Source organism: Panulirus ornatus, chromosome 17, assembly GCF_036320965.1.
Source record: "Panulirus ornatus isolate Po-2019 chromosome 17, ASM3632096v1, whole genome shotgun sequence".
NCBI lineage: Eukaryota > Metazoa > Arthropoda > Malacostraca > Decapoda > Palinuridae > Panulirus > Panulirus ornatus.
Window position 1 is genome coordinate 46809998 of NC_092240.1, and position 14758 is coordinate 46824755.

A 14758-nucleotide genomic window follows, 5' to 3' on the forward strand; every position below is an offset into this window, starting at 1 on the left:
CAAGAGCTTTCTCTATTATTTGTCTGAGGGTAGATATCTTGCCAACTGTGCTAGACTTAATCCTTTCACTACAATCAATCACTATCTCTCTTTACATCTTGCCAACTGTGCTGGACTCATTCCTCCATATTTCTCAAAAGCACTTTTATTCCTTTTTCCTTAACAGAGCAGAACAATTACTGCTTTTGTCCAGTCATTAGGAACCTGACCATTTCCATTCTCCCATACACTCTAGGTTCACCATATAGTACTTTCAATGCAAATCATGGCCTTACTCATCACTCCCATCTACTCTCCCAAGATTTCTTTTTGGGATACTTTACTGCTCTACTCGTTTCCTTCACTGCAATGTCTTCCACTCCCGTTTATCTACAGCATCTCCTCATCTCTGATCCTAGAGAACAAACATATTTTCAATAATTTCCATACATTTCTTTAATAAGCTCTCTCCATCTCATGCAACCTTCATTCCAGGCTTGTCTAATGCATTGAAACTAGAAAGAATGGTGAGCCATTGATGAAATATGTATGAGGAAGATGTTGAAAAAGAATATCAAAGGGATGGGAAATCTGAAAATAAAATCAATTTGCATGGCAAAGAACTGGAAGTTGTTAATAAATCTACATATCTGGGAGTAAAGTTGAGTAAGGATGGTAGTGGGGAAGCTAAGTTGAAATAGTCATGCACTGAGAGCTATGGTTAAAGAGAAAATCTGAGCAAAGAGCCTGCAAGTTTGCAAGGAGGAGTACTCGTTCCAACACTATGCATGGAAACAAAATCAAAGTGTTTAAAGGTTGGAATGGGTAAATAGAAAAGAGCAGTATAGCTATGAATAAAGTACAAAGCATAAATGGAATTGGAAAAAAGAGGCAGAAAGATAAAAAAGAAAAAAAAATGTGAGAGGGATATGCAGTTTGAAGGTGCACAGATGAGACTTTTAGTATGGTAAGATCATATAGTATGTGTGAGATGCAACAGGTTGGACAAGAAGCTATATATATATGGTAGAGCAGCATAGTGCACAAAGAAAGGAAGACTGTGAAAGAGGTGGACAGATGCAGAGGGAATTGATTAGGTGATGTGAATGGAGACAGGTCTACCTGATGAATCAACATAATTCATGTTCCACTAAAACTTACAATCCATGCACTGACATGAATAATTCTAGAAGCAGTACGTAAAATACTCATATGATGGCACTAGAAATGGAGTAATAATGATAGACATAGAGTCAAATTACATAAAATAAATTTCAATATATGAACACCAGCAGTCTTTTGACATAAAGTTTCTCTCATGTCAAAGGCAGGAAACTAAGCGTTAGTACTGTCTGACAAACCAAAACTGTGTGCAACACAATGATTATCTTTGATCTTTAAAACCCTCAAGCCTTGTTAAAATCCATTCTGACCGTACTGAATGTAATTAATCATCGGAGTTTTCTACACTAAACAAATACTGAAATACATATGCTTGGTAGTCCAATTCAGTGAAAGCAGGTGGGCCCTAATGGTAAAATCTTAACAGTTCTTAAAAAATTAAGCATCCCTTAAGGACTCTTTCATGTGTTAGCCAATCACAACCCTCATAAACTTATAATAAAAGAAATAGTCATCAAGCCATTGCCTATATATTTATTTATCATATTTTGTCGTGTCTCCCGTGTTCATGAGGTAGCGCAAGGAAACAGACGAAAGAATGGCCCAACCCACCCACATACACATGTATATACATAAACGCCCACACTAGCACATATACATACCTACACATTTCAACATATGTATCTATATACATGTACATATTCATACATGCTGCCTTCATCCATTCCCACCGCCACCCAGCCACACATGAAATGGCACGCCCCTCCCCTCACGTGCACGTGAAAAAGACAACAAAGGCCACATTCGTTCACACTCAGTCTCTACCTGTCATGTGTAATGCACTGAAACCCTTTCCACATCCAGGCCCCACAAAATTTCTGTGGTATACCACAGATGCTTCACATGCCCTGATTCAATCCATTGACAGAATGTTGACCACAGTATACCACATCGTTCCAATTCACCCTATTCCTTGCACGCCTTTCACCCTCCTATATGTTCAGGCCACAATCCCTCAAAATCTTTTTCACTGCATCCTTCCACCTCCAATTTAGGTCTACCACTTCTCATTCCCTCCACCTCTGACACACATATCCTCTTTGTCAATCTTTCCTCCCTCATTCTCTACATGTGACCAAACCATTTCAAAACACCCTCTTCTGCTCTCACAACCACACCCGTTTTATTACCACATATCTCTCTTACCCTTTCATTACTTACTAGATCAAACCACCTCACACCACACCTCAAACATCTCATTTCCAACACATCCACCTTCCACTGCACAACCCTATCTATAGCCCAAGCCTCACAACCATATAACATTGTTGGAACCACCATTCCTGCAAACATACCCATTTTACTCTCCGAGATAGTGTTCTCGCCTTCCACACGTTCTTCAACGCTCCTGAACTCCCACCGCCACCCAGCCACACATGAAATGGCATGCCCCTCCCCTCACGTGCACGTGAAAAAGACAACAAAGGCCACATTCGTTCACACTCAGTCTCTACCTGTCATGTGTAATGCACTGAAACCCTTTCCACATCCAGGCCCCACAAAATTTCTGTGGTATACCACAGATGCTTCACATGCCCTGATTCAATCCATTGACAGAATGTTGACCCCAGTATACCACATCGTTCCAATTCAACCTATTCCTTGCATGCCTTTCACCCTCCTATATGTTCAGGCCACAATCCCTCAAAATCTTTTTCACTGCATCCTTCCACCTGCCAATTTGGTCTACCACTTCTCATTCCCTCCACCTCTGACACACATATCCTCTTTGTCAATCTTTCCTCCCTCATTCTCTACATGTGACCAAACCATTTCAAAACACCCTCTTCTGCTCTCACAACCACACCCGTTTTATTACCACATATCTCTCTTATCCTTTCATTACTTACTAGATCAAACCACCTCACACCACACCTCAAACATCTCACTTCCAACACATCCACCTTCCTCTGCACAACCCTATCTATAGCCCAAGCCTCACAACCATATAACATTGTTGGAACCACCATTCCTGCAAACATACCCATTTTACTCTCCGAGATAGTGTTCTTGCCTTCCACACGTTCTTCAACGCTCCCGAACCTTTGCCCCCCCCCCGTGACTCACTTCCGCGGTTCCATCCGCTGCCAAATACACTCCCAGATATCTAAAACACTTCACTTCCACCAGTTTTTCTCCATTCACACTTACCTCCCAATTTACTTGTCCCTCAACCCTACTGAACCTAATTCACATGTACTCTCAGATTTCTTCTGTCACACACTTTACCAAATTCAGTCACCAACTTTTGCAGTTTCTCACCTGAATCATCAAAATCAGCCACCAGCACTGTGTAATCAGCAAACAACTGATTCACTTCCCAAGCCCTCTCATCCATAACAGACTGCATACTTGTCCCTCTCCAAAACTCTTGCATTCACCTCTTAACAACCCCATCCATAAACAAATTAAACAACCATGGAGACATCACGCACCCCTGCTGCAAACCAACATTCAAGGGGAACCAATCATTTTCCTCTCTTCCTACTTGCACACATGCCTTACATCCTTAATAAAAACTTTTTACTGCTTCTAGTAACCTACCTTCCACATCATATACTCTTAATACCTTCCACAAAGCATCTCTATCAACTCTATCACATGCCTTCTCCAGATCCATAAATGCTATAAATCCATCTGTTTTTCTGAGTATTTCTGACATACATCCTTCAAAGCAAACACTTGATCCACACATCCTTCAAAGTAAACACTTGATCCACACATCCCCTAACACTTCTGAAACCACACTGCTCTTCACATATCTGATGTTCTGTACATGCCTTTACCCTCTCAATCAATACCCTCCCATATAATTTCACAGGATTACTCAACAAACTTACACCTCTGTAATTTGAACTCTTACCTTTATCCCCTTTGCCTTTGTACAATGGCACTATGCATGCATTCTGCCAATCCTCAGGCACTTCACTATGAACCATACATACACTGAATATCCTCACCAACCAGTCAACAACACAGTCACCCCCTTTTTTGATAAATTTCACAGCAATACCATCCAAACCTTCTGTCTCGCCAGCTTTCATCTTCTGCAAAGCTTTCACTACCTCCTCTGTTTACCAAATCATTCTCCCTGACCCTGTCAATTCACACACCACCTCGACCAAAACACCCTATATCTGCCATTCTATCATCAAACACATTCAACAAACCTTCAAAATACTCACTCCATCTCCCTCATCACTACTTGTTATTACCTCCCCATCTGAACACTTCACTGATGTTCCCATTTGTTCTCTTGTCTTATGCACTTTATTTACCTCCTTCCAAAACATCTTTTTACTCTCCCTAAAATTTAATGATACTCTCTCACCCAACTCTCATATGCCCTCTTTTTCACCTCTTGGACCTTTCTCTTGACCTCTTGCCTCTTTCTTTTATACATCTCCCAGTCATCTGCACTATTTCCCTGCAAAAATTGTCCAAATGGCACTCTCTTCTCTTTCATTAACAGTCTTACTTCTTCATCCAACCACTCACAACCCTCTCTAGTCTGCCCACTTCCCACCTTTCTCATGCCACAGGCATCTTTTGCACAAGTCATCACTGCTTCCCTAAATACATCCCATTACTCCCCCACTCCCCTTACCTCCTTTGTTCTCACCTTTTTCCATTCTGTACTCAGTCTCTCCTGGTACTTCCTCACACAAGTCTCCTTTCCAAGCTCTTTTACTCTCACCACTCTCTTCACCCCAACATTCTCTCTTCTTTTCTGAAAACTTCTACATATATTCACCTTCACCTCCAAAAGATAACGATCAGACATCCCTCCAGTTACCCCTCTCAGCGCATTAACATCCAAAAGTCTCTCTTTCACGTTCCTAACAATTAACACGTAATCCAATAACGCTCTCTTGCAATTTCTCCCACTTACCTATGTATACTTATGTATATCTCTCTTTCTAAACCAGGTATTCCCAATCACCAGTCGTTTTTCAGCACATAAATCTACATGCTCTTCACCATTTCCATTTACAACACTGAACACCCCATGTACACCAATTATACCCCCAACTGCCACATTACTCACATTTGCATTCAAATCACCCATCACTGTAATCTGGTCTTGTACATCAAAGCTGCTAACACACTCACTCAGCTGCTCCCAAAGCACTTGCCTCTCATGATCTTTTTCTTTATGACCAGGTCCACAGGCACCAATAATCACCCATCTCTCTCCATCCACTTTCAGTTTTACCCATATCAATCAAGAGTTTACTTTCTAACACTGTCACATACTCCCACAACTCCTGCTTCAGGAGTAATGCTACTCCTTCCTTTGCCCTTGTCCTTTCACCAAGACATTTCCAAACCACTCTTCTCCTTTACCCTTGAACTTCATTTCACCCAGAGCCAAAACATCCAGGTTCCTTTCCTCAAACACAATACCTATCTCTCCTTTTTTCTCATCTTGGTTACATCCACACACATTTAGACACTCCAATCTGAGCCTTCGAGGAGGATGAGCACTCCCCACAAGACTCCTTCTTCTGTTTACCCTTTAGAAAGTCAAAATACGAGGGGAGGGTTTCTAGCCCCCAGCTCCCTTCCCCTTTCGTTGCCTATGACACTTGGGGAACGCATGGGAAGTATTCTTTCTCCCCTATCCCCGGTGAAAGCAGGCAGTCCCTAATCGTAAAATCCTAATAACTCTTAAAAAATTAAGCACCCCTTAAGGACTGTTACGTGTATTAGCCAATCCCAACCCTCATAACCTAGTAATAAATAAAACAGTCATCAAGCCATTACCTGTCTAACAGAAATCACTGATCTCACTGGCTACATAACACTGACTGTATTCTAAAAAACTCCCTTCCCCCTGATTTCAAATACAGATAACCAAGGTACGGCTGTGAGTCAATTTGTGTGTGTGTATGTGTGTGCCCAAAAGATTGCTTAAAAATTTACATTCTACATTCTAGATACACAGGCATGGATGAATATCACAGATAAGGGTCAAATCCAGGGTACTACAGTTTGTTTAATAACAAGGAAGGAATCACATCTATTCTCCATGAAAAAAGCATGAGACCTCCATCGAAAATGTACCTAAAGCTGCATCTCACATTCAGTAAAAATCTACAACAGAAAATATGTCCCTAACTCTTTCTTGGATCAATCTATCATTTTCATACTACATGCCTCATCTGCATGTAACCTACTTCAGTGTTATATCACTATAAAGAAAAGTATACATACAGACATAGACGTCAACATCATCTGCAAAACTATTTTGTAGAGCTCAAGTCTACACCACTAAACCCACTTTACCTATCCTATGTAAAAGGCATGGAATTAATTCTAATGAAATACAGATACTTTTTAGTCCCAAAATTTGATGTTTGAAGTGCTCATGATGGACACCATCACACTACCATTCTCAATCCTTCAATTAAACCATATTGGAGTCCAAACTTTTTCAGAAATATCATTCTATTGGGTTCTGTATTTCTTTACAACACCTGTCTCACTTCTGACTTTAGATTTACCACCCTAAACTATCTTCTAAAAAAAAAAAAATGCTGTTTCCTGCATCAGCGAGGTAGCACCAGCAAACAGAAGAAGAACAACCCATCCACTCACATGCACATGTATAAACGTAAACATCCATACATGAATACATGCACATACACATACATATGCACAGACATAAACATATTCATTCTTGCCTATCTTCAAACCATTCCCGGCGCCACCCTGCCCCACAGGAAACAGCATCGCTAACCCCAGCTCCACTAAGGCAGTGCCAGGAAAACAGACAAAAAAAGGCTACATTCGTTCCTACTCAGTCTCTAGCTGTCATGTGTAATGCACTGAAATCACAGCTCCCTATCCACATCCAGGCCCCACAGACCTTTACATGGTTTACTCCAGACGTTTCACATGCCCTGGTTCAGTCCACTGACAGCACGTTGGCTCCGGTATACCACACTGTTCCAATTCACTCTATTCCTTGCATGTCTCTCACCCTCCTGTATGTTCAGGCCCTGATCACTCAAAATCATTTTCACATCATCCTTCCACTTCCAATTTGGTCTCCCGCTTCTTGTTCCCTCCACTTCTGACACATAAATCCTCTCTGTCAACCTTTTCTCACTCATTCTCTCCATATGTCTAAACCATTTCAACACACCCTCTTCTGCTCTTTCAACTACACTCTGTTTATTACCACATATCTCTCTTACCCTTTCATTACTTACTTGATCAAATCACCTCACACCACATACTGTCCTCAAACATTTCATTTCCAACACATCCACCCTCCTCTGTACAACCCTATCTATTGCCCATGTCTTGCAACCATATAATATTGCTGGAACTACTATTCCTTCAAACATACCCAGTTTTGCTCTCCGAGATAATGTTCTCTCTTTCCACACATTCTTCATTGCTCCCAGAACCTTCATCCCTTCCCCCACCCTATGACTCACTTCCTTCCGCTTCCATAGTTCCATTTGCTGCTAAGTCCACTCCCAGATATCTAAAGTACTTCACTTCCTTGAATTTTTCTCCATTCAAACTTATATACCAACTAACTTGTTCCTTAAACTTTGTGAACCTAATAACCTTGCTCTTATTCACATTTACTCTGAACTTTCTCCTTTCACATACTTTTCCAAACTCAGTCACCAAACTGCAGTTTCTCACTCAAATCAGCCACCAGTGCTGTGTCATTGGCAAACAAGACCTAACTCGCTTCCTAGGCTCTCTCCAGATCTCCTGCATTTACCTTCCTATCCACCCTATCCATAAACAAATTGAACAACCATGGGGACATCACACCCCAATCACTCTCCTCTCTTCCTACTCGGACACATGCCTTACATCCTTGATAAAAACTTTTCAATGCTTCTAATAGCTTACCTCCAGCATCATATACTCAAAAGACCTTCCACAAAGCATGTCTAATAACCCTATCATATGCCCTCTCCAGATCCATAACTGCTAAATACAAATACATCTGTTTTTCTAAGTAGTTCTCACACACATTCTTCAAAGCAAACACCTGATCCACACATCCTCTACCACTTCTGAAACCACACTAATCCTCCCCAATCTGATGCACTGTACATGCCTTCACCCTCTCAATCAATACCTTCCCATACACTTTTCCAGGAATACTCAACAAACTTATGCTACTGTAGTTTGAACACTCACCTTTATCCCCTCTGCCTTTCTACAATAGCACTATGCATGCATTCTACCAATCCTCAGGCACTTAAACATAATCCAAACATACAGTGAATATCCTTACCAACCAATCAACAACACAGTCACCCCTTTCTTAATAAATTCTACTACAATATCATCCAAACTCACCACCTTAACAGATTTCATCTTCCGCAAGGCTTTCACCACCTCTTCTCTCCTAACCCCACCATTCTCTCTGGCCCTCTCCTTTTGCACACCATCCCAACCAAAACACCCTACATCTGCCACTCTATTATCAAACACATTCAACAAACCTTCAATATACTAACTCCATCTCCTCCTCACTTCATCATTACCTGTTATCCTTTCCCCCTTGCCCCCTTCACCAAGGTTCCCATTTGCATGCCATCACTGCTTCCCTAAATACATTCCATTCCTCACCCATTTCCCTCAAGTCATCTGCTCTCACCTTCTGCCATTCTATACTTAATCTCTCCTGGTATTTCCTCACAAAAGTCTCCTTTCCAAGCTCACTCTCAATGTTCTCTTCATCCCAACACTCTCTCTTCCTTTATGAAAACCTCTACAAATCTTCACCTTAACCTCCACAAGATAGTAATCAGACAGCTGCCCCTCTCAGTGCATTAACATCTAAAAGTCTCTCTTTTAAACACCTATCAATTAACACATAATCAAATAATGCCCTCTGACCATCTCTTACACTCACATACATATACTTATGTATATCTCTCTTTTAAACCAGGTATTCCCAATCACGTCTTTTTTCATCACGCAAATCCACAAGCACTTAACCATTTCCATTCACAACACTGGATAACTGATGTACACCAATTATACCTTCAACTGCCACATCACTCACCTTTGCATTTTAATCACCCATTACTACCACCTGGTCTCGTGCACCAAACCTGCTGACACACTCACTCAGCTGCTCTCAAAACATTTGCCTCTCATCATCTTTCTTCCCATAATAAGGTGCATAAGCACCAATAATCACCCATCTCTTCCCAACCACTTTCAGTTTTACCTACATCAATCTAGAACTTCCTTTCTTGTACACTATCACACACTCCCACAACTCCTGCTTCAGGAGTATCGCTACTCCTTCCTTAGCTCTTGTCATATCACCACCCCTGACTTTACTCCCAAGATGTTTCCAAACCATTCTTCCCCTTTACCCTTGAGCTTTGTTTCACTCAGAGCCAAAACATCCAGGTTTCTTTCCTCAAACATAATACCTATCTCTCCTTTCTTCTCATCTTGGTTACATCCACACACATTCAGACACCCCAATCTGAGCCTTTGAGCAGGATGAGCACTCCCCACTTGACTCCTTCTTCTGCTTCCCCTTTAAGAAATTGAAATACAAGGAGGGGAGGGTTTCCAGCCCCCCACTTTCATCCCTTTAGTCGCCTTCAACAACAGGCAGGGAATACGTGGGAAGTATTCTTTCTCCCCTATCCCCATACCCCATCCTCATTACCTTCCCATATTTGGACTGAATCTCATTATCCATTTATTTGACCAACTCTGAAATTTATCCATATCTTCCTGTAAGCTGATGCAATTTCATTCCATATTTCTCTTGTGACATAGGTAATATCTGGAAACATGTTTTGACATGAGACCAGACCTTCTGGCAAGTCATTTACATTCACTAAAAATGGCAGTATCCCCAAGATGGAGCCCTCTGGCAATCCACTAGTAACTTTGACCCACTTTAAGAATGTGCCTCTTACCTGCATCCCTTGTTCCCTACCACACAGGTAATCTTCAACCTAGCACAATTTACCCATTATCATGCTTGTAGCTCATCTTCTGAATCAACATTCAATGGGACAGGACAGTGTCAAAGACTGTTTGGCAGTCTAGGAACACGCACTTTACCCATCCATATACTTGATCTGTGACTGAACTCACCTTGTAATTAAAATATAAGATTCAGAACGTGATGAAGGACCTTCAGTTCACAAGATTCTCCTCTGCTGACAATCATTCATTTGTTCTCTGATCATCTTTTTCAGTGTTAAAAACAAAACTCATCAATGAGACAGGCCACCTTGTTCAATGTGATTTCAAGCTATTCTTCTTAAAAAGAGAGGCACATCATTTACCGTCTTCTACATCCTTGGACCTATGCCATCCTCTAATCCTACTGAACAGTATTTCCAGAGCCCTTGCAAAATCCTCAGCACATTCCTTTAGCATAATTTGGAAGACATCATCTGGTTCATGGACATTGTAATCAGTTGATTTAATCTTTCTTTCTTTCAAACTATTTGCCATTTCCCGCATTAGTGAGGTAGCATTAAGAACAGAGAACTGGGCCTTTGAGGGAATATCCTCACATGGCCCCCTTCTCTGTTCCTTCTTTTGAAAAGAAAAAAAAAAAAAAAAAGGACTAATGAATTCGTTTCTGCTAATCTTTATACTATACCACCTTCCAAGACTCCCCTCCCCCCCTCTCACTTTTCTAACACTGATGTAGTATTTTCCTCCACAGTAAAATATTTCTGAATCTGTCACTGAGCGAGTCATGTATCTCCTTGTCTTCCTTGGGGGTTCATCTCTTTGAGTCCTTTGACTGATTAGCTGTTCTTTCACTGATACTTGGCTCAAGATGAGCTAGTGGAAAAGCTTTGGGTTGCCTCTTGCCTTTTCCATGATGCTCCTTCCTCCTCACCTTGCAGTCCATTTCTTGCTCTCCTACATCTTTCTAACACTAGCTAGCAACAATGACATTTAAACCTTTTCTGCAGTACATCCCTCAGTTCTCATGCTTCTTCACATTTCAAGTTGAATCATGACTATTTCTTCGTTGATTTGCATTAGCGAGAAGCTAAGCTGAATGACTCAAAAAATTAATGATCTATGTGTATAAAAGGCAATCATAGTGTATATATATCAAATGGCAACCAACAGCCAAAAGGACGTTGAGGGGAAAAATAACTCACAACGTGAAGAAACGCCCTACAAAGTTCTTTAAATACACTACAGAATAAGCATAAGAAAAATCAGACACTGTTAGTACATTATTACATGACACTGATACCTCAACTGGCAACAATAAACAAATTGCTTTCCTTTAAACAAATATTCATTTCAGTATTCATTATCAAAAACTTTTTCGTATGTACCATACGTTCAAAATGTATTTCTAGGCACCAAAACGGACAAGAAAAAATACTGAATGCTTTGAAGTACTGAACTTTTTTCATACTACTCTTGTTTGCTGTTCCCTAAGTAGCAGCACCTGGAACAAAGAATAGCCTCATTTGCTCACATCCACACTCTAGCTGTTATGTTTACCTTGAAATATCTAGCTAGAGTAAATCTGAACAAGTCAGGTGGTCCACACAATATCACCCCCAGAATACTGAAAGAGGGAAGCCAGCAATCAGCTATTCTGATCACCAATATATTAAAAAAAAAATCCCTAAAAGAAGAGAAGAGTGCCTGAAGACTAGAAGCATGCTGATGTAACACCAATTTTCAAGAAAGATAATATAAAATACACTCTGAACTACCATTCTTACAGTTTCACTCTGATCTTGGGAAAATTACGAAGCACAATAACTGACTCAAAATCATCATATTCTTAGAGGATAATAGGCAGATAGCCATCAAAACAGATTTCATCACAAAAGATCTATCTAATGATTCTGATAAAATTCTTTAGTCATATATATCTATATTTTCTTTTCTTTCTTTTAAACTATTTGCAATTTCCCGCATTAGCAAGGTAGCGTTAAGAACAGAGGACTGGGCCTTTTTTGGAATATCCTCACCTGGCCCCCTCTGTTCCTTCTTTTGGAGAATTAAAAAAAAAAAAAAATCGAGAGGGGAGGATTTCCAGCCCCCCGCTCCCTCCCCTTTTAGTCGCCTTCTACGACACACAGGGAATACGTGGGAAGTATTCTTAATCCCCTATCCCCAGGGATAATATATCTATATATATTCATATATAAAATAAATGTATGTGAGAAATACTTAGAAAAGCAAATGGATTTGTATGTAGCATTTATGGATCTGGAGAAGGCATATGATAGAGTTGATAGAGATGCTCTGTGGAAGGTATTAAGAATATGTGGTGTGGGAGGTAAGCCGTAAGAAGCAGTGAAAATTTTTACCAAGGATGCAAGGCATGTGAACGTGTAGGAAGAGAGGAGAGTGATTGGTTCTCAGTGAATGTTGGTTTGTGGCAGGGGTGTGTGATGTCTCCATGGTTGTTTAATTTGTTTATGGATGGGGTTGTTAGGGAGGTGAACGCAAGAGTTTTGGAAAGAGGGGCAAGTATGCAGTCTGTTGTGGATGAAAGAGCTTGGGAAGTGAGTCAGTTGTTGTTCGCTGATGATACAGCGCTGGTGGCTGATTCATGTGAGAAACTGCAGAAGCTGGTGACTGAGTTTGGTAAAGTGTGTGAAAGAAGAAAGCTGAGAGTAAATGTGAATAAGAGCAAGGTTATTAGGTACAGTAGGGTTGAGGGACAAGTCAACTGGGAGGTAAGTTTGAATGGAGAAAAACTGGAGGAAGTGAAGTGATTTAGATATTTGGGAGCGGATTTGGCAGCGGATGGAACCATCGAAGCGGAAGTGAATCATAGGGTGGGGGAGGGGGTGAAAGTTCTGGGGGCGTCGAAAAATGTGTGGAAGTCGAGAACGTTATCTTGGAAAGCTAAAATGGGTATGTTTGAAGGAATAGTGGTTCCAACCATGTTACATGGTTGTGAGGCATAGGCTGTAGATAGAGTTGTGCAGAGGAGGGTGGGTGTGCTGGAAATGAGATGTTTGGGGACAATACATGGTGTGAGGTGGTTTGATCGAGTAAGTAATGAAAGGGTAAGACAGATGTGAGGTAATAAAAAGAGTGTGGTTGAGAGAGCAGAAGAGGGTGTTTTGAAATGGTTTGATCACATGGAGAGAATGAATGAGGAAAGAGTGACAAAAAGAATGTATGTGTCAGAGGAGGAGGGAACGAGGAGAAGTGGAAGACCAAATTGGAGGTGGAAAGATGGAGTGAAAAAGTATTTGAGTGATCGGGACCTGAACATGCAGGAGGGTGAAAGGCGTGCAAGGAATAGAGTGAATTGGAACAATGTGGTATACCAGGGGTGGACGTGCATTCAATGGATTGAACCAGGGCATGCGAAGAGTCTGGGGTAAACCATGGAAAATTCTGTGGGGCCTGGATGTGGAAAGGGAGCTGTGGTTTCAGTGCATTATACGTGACAGCTAGAGACTGAGTGTGAACGAACGTGGCCTTTGTTGTTTTTTTCCTAGCGCTACCTCGCACACATGCGGGGGGAGGGGGTTTTCATTTCATGTGTGGCGGGGTGGCGACAGGAATGAATAAGGGCAGACAGTATGAATTATGTACACGTTTATATATGTATATGTCTGTGTGTGTATATATATGTATACGTTGAGATGTGTAGGTATATGTATATGTGCGTGTGTGGACGTGTATGTATATACATGTGTATGCGGGTGGGTTGGGCCATTCTTTCGTCTGTTTCCCTGCGCTGTCTCGCTAACGCGGGAAACAGCGACAAAGTATAATAATAAATGAATAAATAAATGAAACTAAAATACCCTCCGATGTTATACAGTTAGACTTTCCAAAGACTTGGACAAATGTACCACACAAAAGACTGCTTGCCAAATAAAAGCTCATGGCATACGAAATTGGCTCTGTATGTGGTTAGTGAACTGTCTTCCACAAAACAATGACTGGCATTAACTGGGGACAAGCTGGGCACTACAAGGCATCAACATCAACAATCTGGAGACAGGACTTGCCAATATAATTTTAAAATTTGCCAACATGAAATTTAAGTAATGAAGCACAAATAAATGATTCCTAAGTTACTTAAAGTTTCAAAGTGATTTTGACAAAGTGATGGAATAAGTCAGAAATGGCAAATGGACTTCAATGTAGACAAATGCTTTGGCAATGAAAATACCAATCATAAATATCAAATAACTTGGTGAATTATCATCAGAAGTAAAAGATGGTAGAGGCCTTGCAGAGATTATCATTATAGACTCCCGATCTGAAGAAAAACAGAGTAGCTGCGTATGACAGTCAGGAGGAAGCTATGTTTCATTGCTAGAAATATTAGCAACAAAACAAACAATACAATAATCATCTTTACAGGTCTCATTTGGAACACCATTCAATTTTGGTCATCAAACTTGATCAAAGATGAAGAAAAACCATAATACATTCAAAGAAGAGTAACAAAACTAATTCTTTTATTCAGAAATATGCTGTTTGTTGATGATGCAGCACTGGCAGCAGATTCAAGTGAGAAACAGCATAAGTTTGAGTCTGAGTTTGGGAAAATGTGTAAAAGGAGAAGGCTGAGAGGAAATCTGTAGAAAAAAAAAAAAAAAAGCACTTCAAA

At 40.7% G+C, this 14758-nt stretch overlaps 1 protein-coding gene across 1 annotated transcript in view; it reads right to left on the minus strand.

Annotated features, from left to right (window-relative positions):
- csul (protein arginine N-methyltransferase 5) overlaps positions 1-14758 on the minus strand; it is a 106048-nt gene that overhangs the window by 54790 nt on the left and 36500 nt on the right. The gene's annotated exons all lie outside the window — the stretch shown is intronic.